This window comes from Acomys minous (assembly GCF_964271855.1).
Source record: "Acomys minous genome assembly, chromosome: 16".
NCBI lineage: Eukaryota > Metazoa > Chordata > Mammalia > Rodentia > Muridae > Acomys > Acomys minous.
The window spans coordinates 65,932,560-65,946,578 of record NC_140498.1 but is presented as its reverse complement, the minus strand read 5'-3'; the positions used below and the strand labels follow the sequence as shown (position 1 = coordinate 65,946,578).

General features: G+C 43.9%; 1 pseudogene across 1 annotated transcript; it reads left to right on the top strand.

Moving 5' to 3' along the window:
- The first annotated feature begins 10,545 nt into the window (after positions 1–10,545).
- Positions 10,546–12,968, top strand: LOC311586325 (chondroitin sulfate synthase 1-like; annotated as a pseudogene). Its single transcript has 2 exons — positions 10,546–10,592; positions 10,766–12,968. The product of its transcript is annotated as a chondroitin sulfate synthase 1-like (transcript).
- Positions 12,969–14,019: the final 1,051 nt, after the last annotated feature.

Sequence of the window (14,019 nt, the reverse complement as noted above, 5' to 3'; positions counted from 1 at the left end):
ATTTGTTTGTTTGTTTGTTTGTTTGTTTTTTCAAGATAGAGTTTCTCTGTGTAGCCTTGGCTGTCCTGGACTCACTTTGTAGACCAGGCTGGCCTCGAACTCACAGCGATCCGCCTGCCTCTGCCTCCCGAGTGCTGGGATTAAAGGCGTGCGCCACCACGCCCCAGTTTAGTTCTGTGATTTTAAACCTTTCTCTGCTGACAGAAAAAGCAGGTCCCTGAATCAATGCCAATGCTTAGAAAGAGAACCTCACTTTCCAGAATGGAACCTTTGGAGTTAGGGTGTCAGTCTATTTACTCATTACACGGCCACAAGTGGACAGTAGACTGCATTAGGACTTGATGTAGCACAGACAGGCCAAAGATATGCACAACACGGTCACAGCTTATAGCCTGAAATAAACGCGCACGTGTGTGTGCGTGCGTGTGCGTGCGTGCGTGCATGCGTGCGTGCGTGTATGTGTGTGTGTGCCTGCTGCTTGAGCCCTTTGGACAGAGAATTGTATTTGTTTATCTCTCCTCCTTGGTCTTTTAAAACCGCTTTACACTGATGCGGAACTATTTCTGCAAAACAAATCTGATCTTCCCGACAGTTTCTATTCTTATTCTTTGTTAATTTATCTATATCTCACTGAGTAATAGGCATATATGGCGTTATTCACCAACTATTGCCCACAAGGCTTTTCTTAAATCAACTCCTCCCCCTTTATAGAAGCATCTGAATTCATATAACTGTTTAACACACTAAATAGAACTCTATGATCTATTTTTTTCTGGTGTGTGATGTCAAGCCACTCTTACATGTACTATTAAAATAATGTATATGTTTCCCCCTTAAAGGTTATGCATGAGAATAAAAATTTTGTAAACACGTTTTAAAAATTTAAAAACAGTAAGCTAAATTTTTAAGTGAAGTAAAAATACTACATAGTACTCTAAACAATCATTTTTCTGTTTATATATTGCTAAGAGAGTGGTCAATGTGAGACATAAAGATAATTCATCTGAGAAAGAGAATTATTGTTTAATAAATATCCCTAAAGAGCAATATTATAAGCTCTTTGATGAAAGAGGATGGTGAGGTCAGATCTCTAGTTGTGAGAATTGTTTTTTTCATGTTAGATCCCATCTAATTTGTGGTTTTGGATATGTGATCCATTATGACATAGTTTATGCCGAACAACACTGACACAATTAAGTACATGTTCATGGCTTTTTGTTCATTGTAGGAGAACGTAAAATGTAAATGTAGAGATAATCCCACAATGTCGAAAAGTAAGATTATTTTAGTGTAAGATACGAGATGCTTCTGGAGGGTCTGCCTCTGCGATGCTGTAGATTGTTCAAGGCAAAAGGAACCCAGCCTTTAAAATGTTCTTGCATTTTTCTTACGTTCTTCATCACAGAAACTCTTTTGCCAGCCATCTTCTAAGATTTAAATGAACATTTATCAGAATGTAAGAGAAACAACCCAGGAAGTTAGCATGCTTAAAACATAGGGCAGAATTTTTAATAACATATAATTCTATGATGATACAGAAAGTAAATGATAACGGGCTGAATATGAGGACCATGGCGTAGTTATAGAGCAGTCAGGAAAGGAGCCAACATCTTCGATATGCAAATAATTAGAATTTAAACTTCAGTGTCACTAATTATGAATAGATATTAGACATTCCTTCGTCTACTAAACCAAAAGGGTTGTAGTTTCCATCCTACAAAGAAATAAATCATGTGTCTGAAATACGAAGGGCATTGCTTTTCTGCTCTTAAACACAACTAAAACCAACCTAGGACAAGGCTTTCCTAGAAGCCATGGCATTTTAATTGCAGTGTAAAAAGTGTAAAGTCACAGACCTGAGCGAGGTAATGTCAGTTATCCACCACATGCTAACAGATTGCCAAACAGACGACTTTAGAAAGAGGCACAGTCAGACAAGGTTTACAATGACACAGGCATGATGTATGTGTGGCTTTGAAAAAGGAGCAAGCTCACTTCCCAAGGAGGAGCTGCTATTCATAGTTTTCTCGTGAACTGCTAACAAATAAACTCATGTTCATACATGGGCCATAACAATGCTTTAGTGAGTCAGAGCACTTGCCTTGTAAGCCTGATGTTCTGAATTCCATCCTGGAGATCACAGCAAGCAGCAAGTGTGTCTCACTTATGTTATCCCAGCACCCCCAAACCTAGGTTCTCCTGTGTCCAAATCATGGTTCAGGAAAACATCTTCAGAGTCTTCTCAGTCATCTTCAGTGTTTCTGTTTTACATGTGGCATGTGCCCTGAAACAAAACCATGCATTCCTTTTTTTTTTTTTTTTTTGAGACAGTGTTTCTCTGTGTAGCCTTGGTTGTCCTGGACTCACTTTGTAGACCAGGCTGGCCTTGAACTCAGCGATCCGCCTGCCTCTGCCTCTCGAGTGCTGGGATTAAAGGCGTGCGCCACCACGCCCGGCCCCATGCATTCCTTTAATAAGTGGTTTAAACATGATTAATTAATGAGGAGAAATCATGGTTGAGAAATCGTGTGCCAGAAGAAAATGCGTCTCAGTCTGACAAATGTGTCTTGGTCACGTGCAAACTCAACTTCTCGTTTTGCTTTTATGTGTCCAAGTCCATCTTTCTCAGTCAAACAAATCTTTCTCAGTCAAACAAATGAGTCTAAAACTGTCACATGAACACAGAGTTTTTATATACACGTAGCATGAATATTTCCTCAACAGTGTTTTCTTTTACCAACAATGCTCCTTAAGCTATTTTATTCCCTCCTCTCTGTGCCACGTTATTTGACGATGCTTGATAAGTTTTGAATGTGTGAGGTTTTCACTTGAGTAACGTGTTCTATCAACACTTTTGACATTGAAGCAAAAGCAGGCTGCTAAATTTCAAGTTCCACTGTAAAGAATGACAAAGGTAGCCAGGTGTGGTGGCGCACGCCTTTAATCCCAGCACTCGGGAGGCAGAGGCAGGCGGATCACTGTGAGTTTGAGGCCAGCCTGGTCTACAAAGGGAGTCCAGGATAGTCAAGGCTACACAGAGAAACCTTGTCTCAAAAATAACCAAAAAATAAAAATAAATAAAAGAATAAAAGAATGACAAAGGCCTCTTGACATTATTTGTTATTAAGTGTACATGAGGCTTTCCACCCTCCAAACAGCATTAAATTGTTTTCAGAACTTCGACTTACTAAATTTATCTGATTAATTCAGTGGTATTCTCAGCATCCTGGGTGAGCCAGCATTATGGAATGGTCTCATCTGTTTGTGATGCTGGGTAACATCCCTTAAGATGTTTAAATAAAATCTTTAGGCTTTTGTCATGTTACTCCTAGTGAAAGTAGTCAATGGTTGTATTAGTAACATTCTAGTGCTTGCATAGAACATCTTGACCACGGCAGCTTATAGACAGAAAGGTTTGTTTGGGGCAAGGCTTATGGTTCCGAAGAGATACATAACGTCCCATCACCAGCGTGGCTTCACGCAGACAGGCATGGGGCTGCAGAAGCTGAGAGCTCAGCTCCTTAGGCACAAACTGGAAGCAGATAGCTCAGTGGAAATGACACTAGTCTTTGGAAACCTCAAAGCCTACCTGCAGCGCCACATCTCCAACAAGGTCCCAGCTCCTACTCCTTCCCAGCATAGCTCCACCCAGTGGGGGACCAAGCATTCAAACTACAGGAGCTGTTCTCATTGGAGCTGCCACAGTGGTGCTGGCACGTGTAAGAGTTATAGGTAAGCAGCGAGAGGTTGGAAGGCACCTTCAGATCCTGCACACGCAGCTCAGCAGCTCCCCTCTGCTCTGGGTAATCGCACACTTCGTTGATGCATTTCAGAGTTCACCTTCATTATTTTGCTATCCCCAGATCCCAATGGGGCATTTTGAAAGGCCGCGGGGAAAGGACTGATGCAAGGCAGAAGGGAAAGGTTTCTCTCCTTCCTGAAGCTCCTCGTTGTCACATCCACTTAATCTGGTTAGAATGTAAAATCCAGCTCATGAAGTCTGCAAAGAACACATTTGTCCTTTTCTTTTTTATCTATTGCCATTACACAGAGGATGATGGTTTTAGGTAGCAAAGAGCAGAGGAAAGTGAGGCATAATCCTGATCAGGTCCCCTTTTGAGGTTTCTGAAAACTCTGGACCATGTCCTTAAGCAGAAAGGAAGCAGAGGTCACAGGATATCGGTGGCTGTAGTGACTAAATTACACAGAGCAACAAGTATTTTGGGACTAAAATCAAGATTTGGGACTAAAATTAAGAGACAAGTGCTAAAATGAATAGAAACTGTACAATGGGTAGTGAAAAGCAACATCTCTATTTATCTTTGAAGGTTGAAGAGAAGAAGTCGACGTGTCTGTATGAGCCCAATTTCAGATCCTTTAAGCACAGAATTTCTGCCTTGCTGGATACTGCACCCATTGAGCCAGCTCCTGCTGCCTACACGGGTGATGCAGATGACACAGGTGCCGTGGACAAGGCTCGAAAGGCTGAACTGGCTCTCGCACTTGCTCTAGCTCTTCCCACTGAGCACCAAAGGGGCCAGCCACACACTAACCCTGAGCCTGCTCCCGGTCACCTCACTGGTGACACCATGAATCCTGCTCATAGTGCTGACCTAAACAAATAAAGTACTGAGGTTGAGAAAAAAAATTAAAATAAAAAAAATCTGACTTTTGAAAAAATCTATTGGAAGAGCATTATATACCCATGCTGTGCTCCTTCATTCAGTGTTTTTTATTTAGTGTTTCAGGGATGCAACTCAACTCTTTAGGCTTCGTGGCAACACACAGGGCATGTTTGGGGGTTGGGGGGGGATCATTTTCTTGGGTAGATTCTTTTCTTCCAACATGTTGGTTCTCCCTACCTCCCTTCCCAGAACATCTGTTTATACCATCCCACATCCTTTAAGGCCTCTTTTCACATAACCCTTAAATGGTCTTCTTTTGTTTTGTCGCTTAGTTTTTCTCTGGTTTTTTTTTTTTTTTTTTTTTTTTTTTTTTTTTGGAGACAGCCTCTGGTAGTCTAGACTGGCCACAAACTCCCCATGGAGGGAAGGAAGATCTTGATACACAATTCTCTCTCTCTCTCTCTCTCTCTCTCTCTCTCTCTCTCTCTCTCTCTCTTCCCCCCTCTCTCTCATTCTTTCTCTGTCTCTCTGTGTCTCTGTGTCTCTGTCTCTGTCTCTCATCATGCAAGCAAAGGCAACTACAGTTATTGTTCCTGTGGAAATCCTGTATGTCCACATTGTTACCCTTTGTAGAACAAGGGCATGTCAACACTGGAAACATGGCTTTGCTTGTTGGTTTCTTGTTTTGCTTTTCTACTATGGCATGCATTTCCTGCCCACAAACCATTCAAAGCACAATATATAATCTGTAGTATGGCAATATTCAGTGTTTTGGCTAATAACCTACTCCTAGACAGTTTGGACATTTTTTTTATTACAAAAATTTCAGAAGAACTGTCCTTGTAGCTGAAATTTCGCATACGTAACTGCATTCACCAAACAAATTTCTAGAAGTACATTTTGGAGCAGGCCTGCATTTCAACAACTCAGTTGTTCTGCATGGTCACCTCCATCCTACTGATAGCAGACACATCACAATCCCTGAAAGAAGCCAAAAGTCCTGCTCCGGAGAGGGTACTTGAATCATTGAATCCAATCTGATGATTTTAACGTAAGAGAAAACTATCCCAGTTTTTGCAGAAAAATGTCTTGAGTTCACAGAAATTGTAACTTGAGGTGGAATTAGAAATAACAAAATCCAAAACAATTTCCTCACTCCCAAGTCAAGCATACAACTCCACAAAGAGACCAAGGTAAAAGGAACAGTGCAGCCTCAGGGTTTCTATCAAGCCCCTTAACCTAAAGCTTTTCTCTTTGCAATAAATGTTCCCCACAGGCTTCCATACACACATCTGTGCATTAGTTCTTCAATTTTTACAACACCACCAAAAATGTAGACATTACTCTTCTCAGTTTCTAGATGATGTTATGGAGACTCGGAGAAAATAAAGTTACTTTCCCCTGATATAAAAGATGAGAAAACCTAGAGGCAAGATATCAATATAGGTTAGTATTGTGTTAGACAGCATGCACTTGTGTTTCCTTTTGATTTTGTTGTTGTTGTGGGTGTTTTATTCTTTCATACATTAGATCCTCACTGCAGTATGGCCTCCCGCCACCCCTCCCAGGGCCCCACCTCACCTCTTCCCCAGATACATTTCCTTGCGGGTCCTCCCTACCCCTTCCTCCTACTTTCCCTTCAGAAAAGAGCAGGCATCCCAGGGATATCAAAAAGACACAGCGTAACAAGTTACAATAAGACTAGGCTCGGGCTGGAGAGATGGCTCAGTGGTTAGGAGCACCACCTGCTCCTCCAGAGGTCCTTAGTTCAATTCCCAGCAACCACACGGTGGTTCACAACCATCTATAATGTGATCTGATACCCTCTTCTGCAGACAAAGCATTCATATGCAATAAATAAGTAAATCTTAAAAAAAAAGACTAGGCTCAAACCCCTACATCTATGCTGAATGAGGCAACCCAGTGGGAGAAAAGAGGTCCTGAGAGCAGGCAATTAAGAGTCAGAAATACCCCCCCAAAACCCACCAATGGGAGTCTCATAAGACCACCAAGCTGCACAGCCATAACATATATGCAGGGGACAGTTTGTCCCTTCAGTCTCTGAAAGAGCCTATGATCCTCGCTTAGTTGATTCTGTGGTCCATATGCTGGTGTACTCCACTCCTCTGCTTCTTCCTCAGACTTCGCTGAGCTTCCCTTGTTGTTTGGCTGTGGGTCTCTGTATCAGTTCCCATCAGTTGATGGATGAAGCCTCCCTGCTGATGACTGAGCTAGGCACCAAATCTATGAGACTCGCAGAATATCATTGGGAACCATTTCATTGACTTTTTACTCCCTTGCTATTTCTGTTTGGTTTTATCATGGGCTTCTGGGCCATTCACTCCCTTGTTCCAAGGGATCCAGGCTGTGTCAGGTGTGGGCTCCTTCTGGTGAAGTGGCCATCAAGTTGGACCAGTCATTGCTTGGCCATTCCCACAGGCTCTGGACCACAGCCGCCCCAGCATATCCAGCAGGCAGGGCAAATTGTAGGTCAGAGGTTTTGGGGCCGGGTTGGTGTTCCAGGCCCATTACTGGAAGCCTTTTCTGGTTACAGAAGATGACTGCTCGAAGCTAGTTTCTCTTAGTTTCTACTGCACTACGTTTCCACATTGCCCCAAATTGCACCCCCAATTCTAGTCATCTCCCCCAGTGCTTTCTCCCTCCACTACCCAATCCCTCCTGTTCCCATCCCTAATAGTCTCCAATCCACTGCAAAATCTATTTCCTACCAACCTTGGGTACAGTGCTACTGAGAAGTAGATGGCCCCAATTAACAATAATAAAAAGAGCACAATCATTTGTATTTCCAAATGAGAAATCTATAGGTAACTCCACCTTATTACTAAATTAAGTCATAAAAAAAACTCACCTAAATATTATTCTTCATTCAAAGAAACCTGCTGGGAATAAGATATAACAACAACAACAACAACAACAACAACAAAAATCATGCTTTCTAAACTGCCGTATATCAGAAGGTAACTTGGCTTTTAAAGAAAACATTTTTAATACATGAGATAGTAAAATTTCGTTCAAATGAGTCAACAGTTTGGTGATTGTGCTGAAATTAAGCAGTTATGATTTGGTTCCAGAAATATTTTAGTTTAATCAAGGAAATACAGACTGACGGCCTAGTGGGCACACAGTGGAAGGGGATGCAGACTGCCCTGAGGATAGGCTGTTCCCAGACGCCTAGGGGAGGGGAATAAACAGAAGAGGGAGGGAGGGCGGCAAAGGGAAGTTAAGAGGGAGGAGACAACAATCAGGAGGTAGAGAGAATAAATTATGATAAAATACGCACATAAAAAATCTGGATGGAGGTGGGGGTCGCTGCAGAGGCTGATGCACCAGCCAAGGACCATGCATGGCGAGGACCTAGACACTCAGCTCAGTTGTAGTAGATAGGCAGCACAGTCTCCTTGTGGGTCCCACAGTGTGGGGAGTAGGGGCTCCTTCTGCATGGACTCTGGTCCCCTAGTGTGGATCACTTCCCCATGGCCAGGTGGACTTGCCAGACCACAGAGGAAGAGGATACAGATAGTACAGATGAGACTTGGTGAGCTGAGATCAGATAGTAGGGGAGGAGGGCTCCCCTTAAGGAGAGCTGGGGGGGGGGAGGATGAAGGGTGGGACCAGGAGGTAATGAGGGAGGGGACCACAATCAGGGTATAAAAAAGTAAAACTGCAGAACCAACAGGTAGCTTATATTGCTAATCCCACTGCATGGAATAGCTCTGAGACAGGCTGAGACATGAATGTCTATGCATAGTCAATGTTTCTTATTGGTTACAGAATACACGGAACTTAGGACTAGATGCCATTCCTCATATGACACGAATGAAGACTTATAGATGTCTGTCTTCTGCTCATGTAAAGAGCAGAGAAATAGCCTTAATTGCTAGGTGCACCATGCATACCTCATACACTTATAATCTTAGGACAATACAATGCTTGTGAGTAACAATATGTTTTCAGAGAAAAAGAACAGGACTCTGAAGCTGGATCAGACCTGATAGGATGCATTCCTCTCAGCATGATGGATGCTGACATCCTGCATCTTCCATGTTCCAGCACCAAGTGCTTCAGTTGCTGTTCTCCATCAGAACAGGACAGCTTCCAAGACAGCCTTTGTACCCAATTGGTCCAGCATCTCACATAGTCCCACACAGGACTTTTATTAAGCCTGGAAGTTCTCAATATTTAGAATCTGGACCACAAATGATATTCTTACCTTGTTTAACCATTTCCCCCACTTTTATTTGGGCCCCAAGTCAGGCAGAGGAAACCCTAATAGAACAACACCCCATAACCCTTAAGAGGGTTGGGTGGGCTTTTAGATGCTTTCTTGGGCTTTAGGTGTTTATTTTCACTGGGAGCTGGTTATGAGTTACTGTTGGTCTTACCCAAAGAGAAAATGAGGCTGAACTCAGGGATTTCTCTTTGTTCCTTTATCATTCTGTCTTGGGTTTGGAGATGGGAGCTGAAAAGAGAGAAGGCGGGGATGTGGACGTGCATGGGGCAGGGGGAGTTAGGACAAAAAGTGGATTGTGAAGTTGACTCCTCAACTTAGGCCCTTAACTGTGCATACAAGGTTATTTTTAATTCATTGGTATAGAAATTTGTATATTGATACAAAATAAGCTTAATTTTGATACATTGATTTAGAATTCAAATTGAAGGTTGTGCTTCACACACACTGTATTTCTACTCTAATCTGCAGTATTGTACCCATAGCACTCAAGCAGAATACAAAGTTTATCTCTAATACTTTAAAAATGCTACAGCAGGCTGTTTAGGATAAGTAAGTTAGACAAGTTAATTGTCAATTGATCAAACTGTGGCCATTTCAATTACTAGTCTATTTATACCACAAACGTATACATCCTAGGTGGAACAGATAGGTACGATTCTATAGACAGAGAAGGTGAAATAGTTAAGGCCTTCAAAAACCTCAGCATCCTGCAGACTATGGCATTTAAATATGTTTATATTGTTTTAATGATTCTTTGCCAACAAGACAGGTTAACTCCCAGCCTACCTCAAAGATGAGGATGAGCATCAGTGAACCTCCTTATAGAGATGGCTTCAAATGTGGCAAACCAGCCACTGAGAAAAATGTCCTCGTTTCCCCCATTGACAGAATTCTGCCTAAAGCTTGCCAAGCTGGGATGCAGGCAGAGAGGAGGGCCAAACTCTGCCAAGACAGGGCAAGCAAGTCCTCAATAGTTCCTGCCTCACAATGTTTCTGTCAGATTTACTGGGCCAGAAGGCTGAAGATGATACCGTAACATTTTAGGATGACTGTTCAGGCAGAAAACTGTCTCTGTCATTTTTTCCCCCTCTCTTCTTAGTAAATTAGGAAGCTGCTAATCCGCACTTCTTCTCTGCTCAGGTAATTAATTTTACTCCAAGTCTCTGATGGGGTTGAAGACCAAGTAGTTGAGCTTTATAATTAAGCCTAGTTGTTCAGGGGTTAAGATGTCTTTAGGTCTAGATAGATGTTTTCAGTTGGTAGAGATAAGATATGATAGATATTGAGTCACATTCAGAATTTTAGACTCACTGAGATAGGAAAATGTTTTCTTCAGTGTTGCCAAATAGAAAGAGCCAAAACACTATGAATGTAACATGAATGTAATTCCTGAATTTCCCGTGGTTCTTTTGCTGTATGTAGTTTATTTTATATATATGTAATAATATAAATGTATATGTAAAAAATAAAAAAATTAATAAAATATATTTAAAAAGAAAATACAGACTGGGCCTGCGGGCAGCTCGGGGTGGTAGAGGGGCGGCTAAGATGGGCGCAGTGGGCCCTGGACGGCCTCCATGCTGCCTGGGCCAGTCCTGGAGGTGCTAGGGCAGGCTGGCCTCCCAGACACAGGCAGCAGGCTGGAGTGTGGAGCCTGTGGCCGGAACAATGGTGCCAAGAGGGCGGAGGGACACAGGCAAGGCAGCTTGCAGCAGGTGAGCCTAGCTCAGCATGCTGCTAGGGCTCCTGCTGGGCTTCCTGCTGCCTTCGTACTAGTAGCTAGTCCCGTTCTACACCCATGAGCTGACCCTAGTGGGCCCAGGGCAGCGCCCCAGTCCTGAGGTACGCTGGCCAGGACTGGTGGCATCACAGCCCTGCCATGTGCCAGGCAATGCGAGCAGGGGCAACTCTGGCCTCGTGGCTTGGCCACGGAAAGCGTCCTGCATGCTGGGAACTTTCTTTTCGTGGGAGTGCTGACCATCCAGAAATATCTGCAGACCCATGTCATGGCCGCCTACAGAGCATGGGCCAAGACAATTCCTGGGAAAATTGAGTTCTCTAACTGAGGGTTCAAATACGTCCATACCCATTCTGAGAGTGCCACTGCGAGGCATAGATGACCCCTACCCACCCCAGAAGTCCCTCACGATGCTCAAGTACATGCGTGACCATTACTTGGACAAGTGCGACTATTTTATGAGAGCAAATGATAGTGTTTACTTTGGAGGAGATGCCTGGAGAGGTTTCTGTTGGCTTTGAATAGCAGTGACCCCATCTTTCTCAGGCAGACGGGACTGGGCACCACAGAAGCAATGGAAAAACTGGCACTTGAGCCTGGAGAAAACTTCTGCATAGGGAGGCGGGGACTGGTGTGATTCTGATCTGGCGAGTGCTTCTGAGAATGGCACCACACCTTGGCAAGCGTCTCTGGGAGATGTACACCACCCACGAGGACGTAGAGGTAGGAAGATGTGTTCAAGAGATTTGCAGGCGTGCAGCATGGCTTGTCATATGAGGTGCAGCAGCTTGTTTTATGAGGATTCTGAGCAGAACAAGAAAGGGTACATTAGAGATCTCCATAGCAGTAAAAATCCACCTAGCAAGCACCTTACACCCCAGCGAAACCCAACTCCCCTACCAATACATGCTACACAGTTACGCACTCAGCCGCAAGATGGCTGAGCTGCGCCATGGCACACCCCAGCTGCACAGGAAATCGCCCCCCGATGAGCAAGTACAGTACAGCAGCACGGAAATCCACAAGGAAGACCTCCAGCTGGGCAGCCCACCAGGGAGAGGAGATGCTGGGATGGGAGTTTCTGACCGGGAAATACTTATATTCAGCCACTGAGGGCCAGCCTCCGCCGAGAGGGATAGAGCCAGTACAGAGGCAGGCCTTAGGATGACATCGCCATGCAGGCGATGGAGATTATCAGTGCCAATGCCAAGACACGGGGGCACATCATCGACTTCAAGGAGATCCAGTATGGCTACCGTTGTGGGAATCCCATGTACTGGGCAGAGTACATCCTGGACCTGCTGCTCCCGTATTAGATGCACAAAGGGGAGAAGACGTCAGTCCCGGTGAGGAGGCACGCATGCCTACAAGAGACCTTCAGCGAGATGCAGTTTGTGGAGCACGAGGAGCGGGATGCGCAGGAGCTAGCGGACAGAATCAACCCGGACTCTGGCTCCCTGTCCTTCCTGTCCAATCCCCTGAAGAAACTTGTTCCCTTCCTGCTTCCCGGGGTCCAAGATGGAGCCCAAAGAGCCCAAATGAAAGAAGATCGACACTCTGATCCCTTTGGGCGCTTCAACATGTTTGTGAGGGTCATGGGAAACTTTGGGAAGACATGTCTCGTTCCAAATCAGGATGTCAAGCTGGTCGCTCTGCTTTTTAATTCTGACTCCAACCCCGGCAAGGCCCAACAGGTTGAACTGATGAGAGATTATCGAGTCGAGTACCCTGAAGCTGACATGCAGGTTTTGCCTGTGTCTGGAGGGTTTTCAGGGGCACTGGCCTCGGAAGTAGGATCTTCCCAGTTTAATAACGAGTCTTTGCTCTTCTTCTGTGATGTCTACCTGGAGTTTGGCGCCGAATTCCTACAGCGGAGTCGCACCAAACAGTGTTGAGTCAGCAGATCTATTTTTCCAATCATCTTTAGCCTGTACGATCCAGAGATTGTTTGTGGTGGGAAGGTTCCCAGCCACAACCATTTTGCCTTTACTAAAAAACAAAACAAAAACAACAAACAAACAACAACAACAACACAGTTTCTGGAGAAACTGTGGGTTTGGCATTACTTGTACTTATAAGGGAGATCTTGTCAGGGTGGGCGGCTTTGATGTCTCCATCTCACAAGGTTGTCCAAGCAGGGTTGAAGACACTCAGGAGCCAGGAGGTTAGAGTCGCTCACGTCCATCACCATGTCTTCTGTGACCCCAGTCTGGATCCCAAACAGTATAAAATGCGCTTGGGGACCAATGCATCCATGTATGGGTCCACACAGCTGTCAGCTGAAATGTGGCTAGGAAAGAATGACCCCGGTTACAGCCAAAGTGGCAGCAGTGGCTCTGCCGGGACAGCCTGATTCCAGCCCCGCTGGGAAGGACGTCTTTGATTGCCTAATTTATTTTTTCAAAAAAATTTTTTTGTATGATCAGTTTTTGAGGTCCATACAAGGATATATTTTCCAAGTGGGTTTCATACATAGGACTCTCTTTAAGGTTGAGCTTTTTGAATAAAAGTGTGATTAGTGTTTGCCTTTGAACACAGCTTGCTGAATCTTCTGTAGCACCTGCTGAACCCTGACATGAAACATACCTGATGGACAAACGTTTTTATTATTATTATTATTATTATTATTATTATTATTATTATTTTGGTTTTGGGGTTTTTACATTTCTTTTCCGGACAACTTCCCTTTCTCTATTGCCTTACAGCAGAAACTACGGGAACATTCCTAAGAAGTATTATTGTGACGGAAACACTGCCACTCTGGTAAATGTTCTATGTTCTGTTGTGACTTTGCACAAATTCTACCTTTTTCCTTTTTTAACAACAGTTTTCTTTTTTAAAGCCACCTTGAGTTCCAGTCACAATGTAATGAATAAGGAGACATGATAATAGCTGTTTTGTCATTGTCGCCAGGACAGCTTTCCAGTTTTGATTATTTTCCCCAAACTGTGCTCTCCCATGGTGTCATTCAGGCTTTTACAAGCAGGGGGGGTGGAGGCAAGCACAGCTGTGGTTGACACCGCTGTAATTCCTTGCCCTAAAGGGACCTGTCACTGAAATCCAAGAAGGACTTGGCCTTCTCTCTGACCCTCCCCCTCTTTTTAGAAGGTACAGTATTATTTGGGGGTGACAAAGAATGGCTGTTAGCAGTGTAATTAACACAGGCTAAACAGACAAACCCCTGATGAAAGTGTGAGGGGGCATTGGGGCTTTGTCCTCTTCATCCTGGGCTGTGGGTGGAGACGATGGCTTCATTTTTTAAATTACTGTTTTGTTCTATCTTGTTTATCTGAACTACCTTTAATTTACTTAAGACCCATTGTTTAGTTCCCTGTCACTTTGAGTATTTGTCATTTACTAGTGTTTATGTGTATCATAAGTGTGGTTAGAATGTTTTATTGGCG